Source organism: Enhydra lutris, unplaced genomic scaffold, assembly GCF_002288905.1.
Source record: "Enhydra lutris kenyoni isolate GAN:26980312 unplaced genomic scaffold, ASM228890v2 scaffoldscaffold93, whole genome shotgun sequence".
Taxonomy (NCBI): domain Eukaryota; kingdom Metazoa; phylum Chordata; class Mammalia; order Carnivora; family Mustelidae; genus Enhydra; species Enhydra lutris.
In genome coordinates, this window is record NW_019154177.1 from 1,097,676 (window position 1) to 1,110,306 (window position 12,631).

Consider the following 12,631-nt stretch of genomic DNA (forward strand, 5'->3'; position numbering starts at 1 on the left):
AATGAGATCCCATAGATTAAGGACTCGATCCAGCAAAGAACGGCTTCCCCTCCCACTCACTGTCCCTGCTTCAGACACCAGCACTGTACTTCTCACTGACTGGCTAGAAATCAGAGGTTTCCATGACCTACTCTTCTTGGGTTTGATAAATTTGCTAGAACAGCTCACATTACTCAGAGAAACATTTTACTTACGCAGTTAAAAGGATATAATTCAGAAACAGCCAGATGGCAGAGATGCTCAGGAAAAGGGCATGGCGCTTCTTTGCCCACCAAGTGCATGGCTCACATCAGATATCTACGTGATCGTGATCGCAAACCCAGAAGCCCTCCAAGTCCTCTCCTCTGAGGTTTTTATGCGGAGGAGTCTCCATGCCTAGGTATGGCACAACTGATTAAATCATTGCCCACTGACCATTGATTGATCCTCCCGCCCTTCTCTCCGTGAAGGTCAGAGAGGTAAGACGGTGAGTTCCAACCTTTAATCTCAGAGCTGGTCTCCTGGCAACCATCCTCCAACTCTAAGTGCAGCCACTATTAACATAACAAAAGTCACCTTTGTTGCTGTAATGATGTAGGAAATTCTATAATACATATTTCCTACTACAAACCACAATATCACAGATATACATGATGTGGGAAACAAAAGCAGGAGAAAAATTAAATTTCCTTAGTACTTAAGCCCATTCACAAGTCCTTAAAACAGGCAGAGTGACTTTCCTCCAGAAACTTCACTGCCTGGATGTTGACACTTTGCTAAGGGCAAAAGGCAGTCACTGGCCAGACCCCCAGGACCTGTAAGTCTGCTTTAACAAATAAAAATTCTTTTGGAAACTTCTATCTCTACCACCCTTACCCAAAATATATGCTGGCAATCATGCCCCAAGCCTGTGGCCCCGGATATACATCTGAAGGGTCTCATGACTGAATTGTTACTAACCAGTAATAAATGCCCTTTTCTAACAATAGCTAGCTCCCTCAGGATCCTGGAAACCTTGCTTCCAAAATACCTTGGAGGTTTGTGCTGTCCCTGACCCCGTCCCAACCTGAAACTATGTGACGGGCCACTCCTCATGAGCCCGGCGCAGCTCTTCCTGCCCACGGGTCCTGTCCCCGGGTTTTAATAAAACCACCTTCTTGCATAAAGACATCTCAAGAATTCTTTCCTGGCCGTTGGCTTCGAATCCTAACATCCTTCCCACATCAGTAGACATCCAGAAGTAGAATTGCTGGATCCATAGTAGTTCTGTGTTTTTTGAGGAACCTCTGTACTTTTTTCCCTAGTGGCTGTGCAAATGCAGAAGGGCTCCCTTTTCTCCACAGTCTTGTCTTTTTGCTGATAGCTGTTGGAACAGGTGTGAGGGGAGATCTCATTGTGGCTTTTATTTTATTTCTCTGATGATGAGTGATGTTGAACACTTTTTCACATACCTTTTGGCCATTGTATATCTTTGGGAAAATGTTCAGTTCCTCTACCTATTTTTAAATTGGATCATTTGTTCGATTTTGCTATTGAGTTGTATGGGTTCTTTATATATTTTGGATATTAATCCCTTATCAGCTAACTAACCAGATAGATGATTTGCAAAATCCCCCCCCCACGCTGTTAGTAGGTCGCCTTTTCATTTAAAATCTCCTAACAGAAGACATTCTGTTTATTCATGTATACAAGCATCTCTCTATCCATTCAGTCTTTCACTCTTTCTAAAAAATGTTTCCAATATTTACTTATGCCAGTTGCTGTAGTCAGCAGTGAGGCACAGTTAAGGATGACACAGTGTCCTAGCTAGCGTTCAAGAAGGCTGGCTGAGACCCTTCCCTCCTGATTAACACCTTCGGGGAGTTCCCTCCCACATAAATCAGTCGGTGGTGTCCTAGCTGAGCAGGGACTGAGGCCTCCTCCCAACGTCTTGAAAGCGTCTTGCAGACAGAGTGAAATCGCCGGGCCGCAGGCCCTGTAGACACCTGAGCTCTGCTTCACAAGACACCTGGGGCCAGAACCCAGCCAAGCTGCTCTGGAGTTCTGACCCACACAATCCAGATTATAAACATTTATTTTCTTAACCCATTAAAATTTGGAGTATTACTCAGCAATAGATAACTAATATTCACAGCAAGACTTTAAAAAATGCTCTTTGGCAAATAATCATTATTTACAAAAATAATTGTTATCTGTTTCTCTCAAGATACCTGACTATTATCAGAAATGATACTCCTTGCAAATCGACTTGGAAGGCTAAAAGGCAGTGTCGCTGTTCTTCTCCCGTTACCCTTTTGATGCTGACAAAAACCTGACGTCCTCGGCCCGACTGGCTAGTGTGTCAGCCACCAGAGGGTCGCGTACCTGCCACTGAAGCAATCACGGTCAAGGAGAAAGGGTTGGGCCCTAATTATTTCAGAAAACTCACGATTTGCGCAAACGGCGTGGGGCCCCCATCCCTGCCGCTGGACCACACTTTAGGCTCCATCAGCCAGGTGCAAGGAGGAGGTGTGCTGGAGCCCTGGGATCTCCCTGGCGCCCGTGGCTGGGTCTCCTCGCCGCCCCCGCCCCCCGCCCCAGTCCCCCAGTGCAGCTGCCCCGAGCCACACGCACGTCGGCGCCCCTGCAAGCGTCAGCCTCAGCTTCCCCTCCTTTCTCCCTGGCATCCCCTCCGTCTTTGCAGACTGGCTCACAGGTCGCCGGGCCCGGGCCCTGCATCCTCGGGGCGCGCCCCCGGGGGAGGAAGGGGCCGGGACCGCGGGAGACCCACTCCTTCTGCAGCGCGTGAGGCACCGAGGAGGCAGACGTTTCAGCTCCGTCTCGGAAGTACCGCGTTTCTCCCTTCTTTGCATCGGAGCGGGGTCTGAGGATTTAGTCTCTGGATTTGGCTGGCATTTTTGCATAAAATGGGGGGGGTCAGTAGGCCGCAGGCAGCAGTCCAGCGTCTCTCCCCTTCAGCCCTCCAGCTGTTCGCGGTGCAGGGTTGCTCTGTAACAACCCCTGCCCCGGCTCCCAGTTATCTAGGAGAGGGCGCCCGGCGGCGTCCGGAGCCCGGGAACCGGGTGCAGGAATGCGGGGACTCGGGGTACTCTGGTGTCTTCCTTAAAGACAGTCATTGGGAACGCGTTTTTCTCTTCCCTGGAAGCATCCTTCCTTTGGCCCACAGACCTTTTGGGAAAAAAGAGAAGAGCGCTCGATTGGTGTTTCTCGGCGGGATCCCCACCCGGCGCGTTCTCCGCGTCCCGAGCCGGCGGTTTCGGGTTGGTCCGGGCGCCTTCCCGGGGCACTTCTGGAGGGAAGAGTGGAAATTCCAGTTCTGCGTCACGGAGAACAGGACAGGTTCGTTTGAGACGTGGAAAGGGGTAAATTGGCTCCATTTCATGAAGACAGTTTAGAAAAGCTCGGTTTTGTGCAGTGGGGATGTAGCTCAGTGGTAGAGCGCATGCTTAGCATGCATGAGGTCCCGGGTTCGATCCCCAGCATCTCCATTCCTTTTCTCCCCGGCGGGGAAATCGCTTTCTTCTTCCGGCCGCAGCCGGTTCCCGCAGGCTCCGAAAGGTCATCGTCCTGCTCCCGGGCGCTTGCGGTCTGCTGGGGTGTCCGCGGAGCCTCGCGGCTGGCACCCTGCGCGCGCCCGCAGCCCCGGCCTGTGCTCGCGCACCGGGCGGATCGCGAGCGGCTTCGGTCCCTCCCGCGTCCGGGAGAAACGCACTTGGCGTTCACCCGCGTCAGCCCTGAGCTGGGAGGTTTGGGGACCAGTTCCTGTCTTCGCTTAGCTTCCGGGCCGGGGCGCAGGGCAGCGAGCCCGCCCGAGCTTTCCCGGGCTGAGGCTCAGCGCGAGCGAGGAGGGTTTCTTCCGCGGACGCGCTGGGCGGATCACCCGCTCCCCCAGCCCCCTCCCCCTTCCCGAACGTGACCTTCACCCCGAGGTCCGGCCGGCGCAGCGCAGCGGGCGCGCTCGGCCGGGAGTGAGCTCTCCGCTGGGTTCGCGGGCGAGGCAGGGGGAGGTTTGCGAAGTGTGGACTCCCTCTCTCCCCGTCCACCTCCCTCCCGCTCCTCCATCCCTCCCCCCCTCCCCCCCCCCCCCCCCCCCCCCCCCCCCCCGCGCTCCCCATCCCTCTCCCTCCCTCCCCCCCTCGCTCCCCATCCCTCTCCCTCCCTTTCCCCCCGACCTCTCTTCTTCTACGCATCTCCCTCCCCGCTACGGGAGGCGGTGGGAGCTGGTTTGCAAAGTGCAGACTCCCTCTCTCCCCAGCCCTCTCCTTCTCTCCCTCCTCCCGCCCTTCTCGCCTCCCCCCATCCCTAGTTTGCAAAGCTGGTCATTGGGAAGAAGGTAGATCATTTAATAATTCAGGGCCTTCTGGGACAGAAGGGATATACCCTAAATCCTGCTCCCCCAGATTTAAATTTGGAGGTCTCTCTCAGTGAACGGAGAGACTCTGACCTAAACTTACAGGTTTCCTGAAATAAAATTATCTCCTAGAAAAGGGGAGTTGATACTGGTAACTTGGGGCCAAATCTTCATAAGGGAGGGCTTATTTTAATGTATCATGTGATTCTGGCTCCCTGATAGAAAATTAATAGTGTTTTTAACAATATTTCAAGAGATGACTATTTTAATTAGATAAAACCAGATCTCATTTTCTGTATTTTTTCTGCCCAAAGAATATTATGAGGAGCAAAGGTAGAAAGAAAAGGGGCTATTTTCTAAGAACATAGAAATAAGCAGAGAGCTGACATCAGGGGAAAATTCTCCTTGCTGATCATGATTCCCTAGCATTGATGAAAAGGCTAAAGACTTCTTTTATTTAGCAACAGTGAAACTTCTCTGAGCCGACACTGAGTTTGGCTGCATTTAGTAGTTTCCACAAAGCCTTGTAGCTAGAGAAAATTAGAGGTCAACCTAGGTCATTCTGTGAAAATATACACCTTATTCTTTTCACTTCAAGGAGAATGAGACATAGCAGACCTATATTGTAGTATGGGGCAGTCCTCATACCGTTTAATTTGAAATTGTGACCACCGATTTCTTGGTGATTAACAATAAAATATGTCCAGGTACGTAGATAGCATAGAAGGCTAAAATGTCTCTTCTTTCTTGTCTGTCTTAGGTCTTCAGGTACAAAGAGAGGACAGATCGGATCAGAAGAAGCCAATCACACCTCTCACAAAGACATTTACCTATGACCAGAGTCCATTCCAAGCCCTAGGATCTCAGCGAAATGCAGCAACTCTGGGAGAGTCCAAACCGGCATGGAAGGAAATCTGACAGTACTTGGTGAGAATCTCTGAAACTTGAAGGAAGTTGCCACCTCTGGTCGCCTGAAATGAACAGCCTACTGAGGGGAAGACTTTGGGGACTGAGGCGCTCTCCCCTACAACAGTGTGAAAGATGAGTGAGAAACAAGGGGGATGGTTATACCTTATACATTGAATGTGTTAATGGAAAAAATATTCTTAAGTATATTAATGGTCTGTTCAAAGCATCGAGGGAAGCCTCAGGCTTTCTGTGACCTCAGTAAAGGAACATTGTTTGTGAGGGGGCATTTACCAGCTGTCGCTTCAACCTGTGTGTCGCTGGATTATTGAATCAGCGAAGTTCCTAAGTTCTCTGGGTCATATAGGGGCCTGATGAGGAAAGAGTGATGTTGAGAACTGGGGTAAGGGTTAGGGGTCTAGGAGTTCCCTGAGCCTCGGTTTGTGCTGGTCTCCTGGGGGTTACAGCGGGTGTTTTTCTCTCAGCAACTGAGCATCATCTCACTTTGTGAGCTAGTCAGGGTTCTCTAGAGAAACATACCAGTAGAGAGAGAGAGAGAGAGAGAGAGAGAGTGTGTGGGGGGGGAAGGAGACACAGATAGAGAAAGGGAAAGATCTGTTTTAAGAAATTGGCTCACACAACAGTCTGAAATTTGCAGGGCAGGCTGGCAAGTCTGGCAAGGGGTGGTGGTGTAGTCTTGAATCCAGAGGTGATCTGGAAGCAGGATTTCTTCTTCCTTGGGGGAACTCTGATACTCTCTTACGGCCTTCCGCGGATGGGATGATGGAGGGTTGTCTCCTTCACGCAGAGTCTGCTGACTTAAATGTTAGTCACATCTACTCAAAATACATTGGCAGCAACAACTACACTGGTTTTTGACCAAAAGACTGGGCAGAGAGCTAGCCGAGTTGACACGTTAAATTTAACTGTCACACTTTGTTCTTAGATCCTGCAATTCTCTTGTGTAAATTTTTATCCAACAAACACTGCCGGTTCTCTAGGGAAGCAATGATCCCTGCATTTATGAAGATGTAAGAATCACTTTAAGAAGGAACAGAACGTGTTATAGGGAAATTTCCAGTATCATTACCCGTAGCTGCATTTTGTTTTGTCAGTTAACATTTTAGCCACTTAAGGACAAAGACTGTTTATCTTCCCTTTGTGATTTCCCTCAAGCATTTAATTCAGAGCTTTGAAAGTTGAGAAATTCTAGCAATGTCTGATGAGTGGATGAGACTCTACTGTATGTGGGGCAAATGGGCTCATACTTGGAGTTCTGCAAGTGCACTGGACTCTCGCTTTACTTCTGCATTATTTTTTTACTGTGATAATGTGAGCGTTTATGCTAAACACTTTCTTTTATTAAAATTAAAATTCATGATGAGATATTTAAAGTATAAATACAGAGAATACAACAGACCTCATAAACCCATTATCCAAATCTTTCTAAGAAAATAATTTACCCCTCAGTTTTCATTTCTCTTCCTCTCTCCATGCGTACCTTTCTAGTGTGCATTTTAATCTTTTACCACATGTGTGTATATCTATAAAAATTTGCACTATTTCTCTGTCCCACTGCCCGTATTTATTACGTTCTTTTTGTTCACTGTTTTCTACTTCACACAAATTCCCTGTGACAGAAGGAGACACAGCGCATTAAACTTTAATTGTTGTGTAGGTAATCTGTTGAAGAACATATATGTCCAATATTTGCTTCCCCAGCAGTGCCACAGAGGACATCACTGTACGTGACTACTTGGACAGTTTGTGAGGAGTTGCTAAATCCTTTATCTGGAAGCGGGATTGCTGAATCTTAAGGGGAGGCTATCTCCGGCTTTTCTAGATATTGCCAAAATGGTCTCTGTACTGCTGGTGCAAAATTTGTATTCCTAGAAACCAATGATAGTGTCTGCCGCCCTCGACCAATCCTTGGCACTGTTGAACTTAAAATGTTTTGCCAGTAGATGAAGGTAAAAGTATTCTTCAAATCTGCATTTGTCAGGTTACTGGTGAGGTTCAGCGTACTTCACATATTTGTTGGCCTTTTATGCTTCTTCATCTGGGAGCCGAGTCTTTATATCCTTTGTCCAAGTTTCTATGGATTGTCACCTTCTGTATTTACACTGTGGCTCATTAGTTTGCTAAGTGATGAATGCCTCTTAGTCTTAAATTGCGCGCTGCTCTACCACCTGAAGGTCCCTATAGACACAGAGTGCCCCCTCGGTTTGTCCTCAGCCTGGTGAGTGTTGGTGTCTCCCCGGAGCTCACTCGCAAGAGATACATCATAGACTTAACTTCTTGAGCCATGCAAGGACTTGAAAATCTTCTAGCTGTGAATATTGTCCTACCAATTTCCCCGACATTGTTGCTAACAGTTTGGTTCTACCTTGTTCTTTTTTGTTTTGCTTTAATCTTAACACACCACAAATTTATTATCTTATAGTTTTGTAGGTCAGAGTGCAACCCAGCTCTCACAGAGACACCTTGTTCTTCCTAAAGCCATCCAAATGTTACTTAGTATTATAATGTAAATAAATGCTTCTTTTTAAGTACTGGGCAGCTGGGTGACTCCTCTGCCTTCCACTCAGGTCCTGATCCCAGGGTCCTGGGATCCAGCACCACACAGGGCTCCCAGCTCAGTGGGAGTCAGCTTCTCCCTCTCCCTCTCCCCCTGCTTGTGTTCCCTCTCCCACTGTCTCTCTCTCTCTGTCAAATAAATAAAATCTTTAAAAAAGTCTAGCTACAAACTTCCTCTTTATTTAGCTCACCACTGCTTTTCACATCTCACTACTTCTTGCTCAATTCCTTTTTCCCTCGAATTAACTACTTTACATTGATCTCAACTAAAATCTTAGTTAATAACACATTTTAAAGGTCTTTATTTAATCCTTATTCTTGAATAATTTACCTAAAGAATTTTAATCTCAGAGTTATCTTCCCTCAGCTCCGTAATCGTGTTATTCCATCATTTGTCTGTTGCTCTCTTTTAGTTTCTAGTGGTACTGATGGGAAACGCACTCTAAGCGTAAGGATGATTTCTTTTTTCATAAAGTCACTCATCTTAAATCCAGAAAAAATAAGGTCAGAATTATAAGATTCTCCCATAAAGTAGGACCAAAGTTTATAAGAGGCTAGCATTTGTCAGTAAATAGAATGGGGAGGGAGGGGAAGAAATATATAACGGCTTTCCTATACTAGAAGTCTGTTTTTACTGACCCAATAACCGAGCCCACACAGTCTCTGAGGCCACCAGCGGCACCTGCCGGGGCTGCATCCCTCTGCAGCGTGCCCCCCTCCCCCCCTCAGCCCCCAGTGCTGAAGTAATTGCCGTCTCAGTCTCCGTCTCACTCACCTGCTCACCCCATTCTCTCACCTCCCCCTCTTCAGCCGCCCTGAGGCTCTGGCCGCTGTGTGCTCCTAGCTCAGTCTTTGCTTTAACTCCCCCTGTAATGGCCCCTTACCCCGTTCTTCCTGTTTGATTCTCCTACCTTCGGGCTTCCATGCTACCCCGTTCTTAATTTTTTCTTCCCAGGCTGTAGCCGTCTTCCTCCCATATGTGTGTCCGTATTTCAGTTCTGAGTGGCCCTTATTTACTTCGTTCTCCCCGCCTCCGGTAGTTACCTGGATGGCTGATGAGACATGCATATGTGCTTTCCTCCCTCCCTCCCTCCCTTTCTTCCTTCTTCCTTCACTTTTTTACTTTCCTATTCTTTTCACCTTTGAACTTTAGTTTTTGTTCAGCTTTTAACCTAGGGTATAGAAACCTTTCACACGTTCCTCCCATCACCCTCTGTTCACTAGTTCCCTTTTAAAATAAATTCATTTCGGTTAAGGTTGTGGCAAAACGTAGGGAAAAAAAAACTTACTTCTTCAGAGGCTGATGCCTAGGATGGTCATAACCAAATAAGGCAAACTACAAGGCTTCAGGAATGGGAGTGTGTCATCTCGCAGTTCTGGAGACTACAGACCCAAGGTCAGGGGCTAGGCAGGATGTTTCTTCTGCTCCAGGCACCCCCTACTCCAGGATGACTCAATCTTAACTACTTATCCTAGGGGTCAGGCCATCAACATACAAATGTTTAGGGGGACAAAATTCAATTGATAACACCTGTTAGCTCTAGTATGTTGACTCACCTTATTCTCAACAGAGGAAGCATTCACTGAGGGTCATGAGAAATCACTACAATTGCGAAAAATCACGTTCCGTATCCACACTCAGGCCCCTCATTTCGCTATTTTGGTCTCATGTTAATCAAGCAGTTTTACATCAGATTCCACCCCCTGTTATTCGCCGTTTCGGCTCCTCACACATTCCTTTCCTGCAAGTCTGTTTCTGGGAGGTCCTCACTGGAATGGGTTCCACGGGCTCTGCCTCTTTATGGAGTGCCTTCCACACCTTCCTGCTCTTGGGCCGTGGTCAGATTCTTGGGCCATGGTCAGATTTATTTCATTACAGCTTGGCACAGATTCCTGTTTTGGTTAAATACCTGGAACTAACTTGAAAGTATTAAAGATGTTTTCAAGTGCTACTTGTATAATTTATGTGTTATATATGACATTTTGCTAGAAAAACTCTAATAAAGGGAAATGCCCCCAAAATGTACTGAGCCATGGACACAGTACAGAGTACTGTACTATGGGCTGTATTACCAGCCCATGTTAAGTGCTCATCTATTGTCTTGTATTTCTTTTATTGTAACACAAACTGTATTTTTTTTTTTTTTTTAGATTTTATTTGACAGAGAGCGCGCACGCAAGTAGGCAGAGCAGCAGGCAGAGGGAGAGGGAAAAGCAGGTTCTCTGCTGAGCAGGGAACCCAATGGGGGCTTGATCGCAGGACTTTGCGATCATGACCTGAGCAGAAGGCAGCTGTTTAACCGACTGAGCCACCGGGCACCCTACTTACAAACTGTATGAACATTGGTTTCTGTCATCTGTGGCCGTCTTGTACCTAGTTGTATGCCTGACACACATTAGGCTCTCCAGACTGCGGCTCATGTTGGGCAGTGGTTCACTGCACATGTTCGCTCCTCAGCTGCACTTTTGTGACGGAAACTTACTCAGTCCTTACCTTAAACGGTGTGGCCAGTTAGAATTCAGAAACGCCATGATCCGTGGTTCACTATGGTTTGGGCGTGCTGTTTTCACACTCGGTAAATACACAGTAAATGGAGTAGTAATGTCATCCTAGTCCCTAGTCACAGAAGTTTGCTAACATAAATTAAATTTTTAAAAGTGGCCATCCTGGTTTGCAAGAAACTAAGTTTCTCCTCACTGCAAGGCATTCTGGGTGGACGGAAAACAGCAGCGCCCGAACCCTTGGCTCAAGGAAGGAGTTAAAAAAGACTGCGATTCCAAGGCCTCGGCATCCCAGAGCTCCTTCTGGCTTTGTTAGGGTCAACACCAAATTTCTCCGGGCAGCGGGCGCCGGGTAGACGGTGAGGCCCTTGTTCTAATCAAAGGCAGAAAACCAGGCTGCGATCACTGAAGAATGAATGCTTCGTGTAGGGACTGGACAGTCAGGTGACTATTTAGCTCTCCAAGTTGAGGCTCCCCGGGGGGAAAATGTAGGAGCGCAACCTGTGCAAACAGCAACACGAAGTGGAGAGCGAGGCATTGCTCGGTCGGCGCCGCGAGCCGTGCGTCCATCTGTGCACCGTGGTCCTGGTCCCAGGGGGTGACCAGGACCCGGGGGCCGAAGCACCGGGCGGGTCAGTGACCCCGGAGCGAGCCGCCTTCTGCGGCTACCGCCGCTGCGTCCTCAGGCCAAGCCTTCTGGAAGGCGCTAGGAGTCTGGGGCTCTGGGGTTGGCTTTGGATTTCAGGGCACAGGTGCGCGCTCCTGCAGCAGCCCGAAGCGCCGTCCTGGGGGAAAGCTGGAAGGACAGCCTTCGCTAGAGCGGCCGGTCGCCGCCGCCAGCGCGCGCGTCCCAGAGCTGTGCAGTCTCCCCGGCAGAAGCCCGGGCCTGCGCCCAACGCCGGGCGCGGCTCTTCCCTTTCCCGTTCCGCGGGGGGCGCAGGCGGTTCCCGGGCTGGAGAGCGCGCGCATGCGTGCTGCCGTGCACTCCGACTTCGGGCTCCCGCGCCCCCTCCGCGCGCCTCCGGCTGCAGCCGGGCTGCCCACGCCTAAGGGCTCTCGCGGACGCGCACGAGGGCGGCACGGCTGTGCGCCTAATCCAGCACACAGTGATCAGAAAAGCACCTGCGTAGTCAGCGTGGCTGGCTCCGTGGCTTAGTTGGCTAAAGCGCCTGTCTCGTAAACAGGAGATCCTGGGTTCGACTCCCAGCGGGGCCTCTCCGGGTCACTTTGTCGTTCTGGCAATTCGCATTTTTTAGTCCGAAACCAGCTTCCATCTCAGTGTCGAATCTCCTGCTTGGGAGCTCTGATCCCTGCGGCCTCTCCAAACACCTGCATTCTCCACGACTCTGCCTCTCCACGTGACTTGTATGTTTCTGCTGTGGATTTAACTACTTGTGTGCTCAAGATCCGTCGTAGACAGAATTTCTAAAATAAAACGGAAAATTTTAATTCAAGCCATTTAAAAATATATTCTGCTGGTTATCCAAATCCAAATCGTCTTACTTATTACCTCCTGCACGGTTACAATTTATTGAACACTGTGTTTCACTTTGTGTATTTTCTCACATACCGTTAAAATCTCTAAGAAATGCCCATAAAAGTAAGCATTATTCACGTTTTATGAATGACAAAAGAGAATCAGAGAGAAGCGAAGTAACTTGCCCAAATCACAGCTAGTAAACAAATAATCAAGCTAGGGTCTTAACCTAATATTTCTCAGTTCAAAGTATGATCTTGCATTTCAAATAATTTTATTTATAAAATCAAACAGTATCCATATGGTTTAGAATAATGGTTCCTAAGATTGTATGGCACATGAACTCATTAGATCATCTGATGAAAATTTGGTTATAACCACCATCAAAAGCAAAAAGCCAATAGACATACAGATAAATTTTGCATATTCTTTCAAGATGTTCACTGACCTGGGAATGCAAACCCGTGCAGCCACTCTGGAAAACAGCATGGAGGTTCCTCAAAAAGTTGAAAGTAGAGCTACCCTATAACCCAGCAATTGCTTTATTGGGTATTTACCCTAAAGATACAAATGTAGGGATCCGAAGGGACACCTGCACCCCAATGTTCATAGCAGCGATGTCCGCAATAGCCAAAGTATGGAAAGAGCCCAGATGTCCATTGACAGATGAGTGGACGAAGAAGATGTGGTATATACATAAGATGGAATATTACTCAGCCATAAAAAATGAAATCTTGCCATTTGCAACAATGTGAATGGAACTAGAGGGTATAATGCTACGTGAAATAAGTTAAACAGAGAAAGAATTATCATAGGATCTCACTGATAATGTGGAATTT

At 48.0% G+C, this 12,631-nt stretch overlaps 2 non-coding genes across 2 annotated transcripts; both read left to right on the plus strand.

Moving 5' to 3' along the window:
* Positions 1-3,395: 3,395 nt before the first annotated feature.
* TRNAA-AGC lies at positions 3,396-3,467 on the plus strand. Its single transcript has one exon. It is a non-coding gene; the product is annotated as a tRNA-Ala (tRNA).
* A 7,989-nt stretch (positions 3,468-11,456) lies between these two features.
* Positions 11,457-11,530, plus strand: TRNAT-CGU. Its single transcript has one exon. It is a non-coding gene; the product is annotated as a tRNA-Thr (tRNA).
* The last annotated feature ends 1,101 nt before the right edge of the window (positions 11,531-12,631 follow it).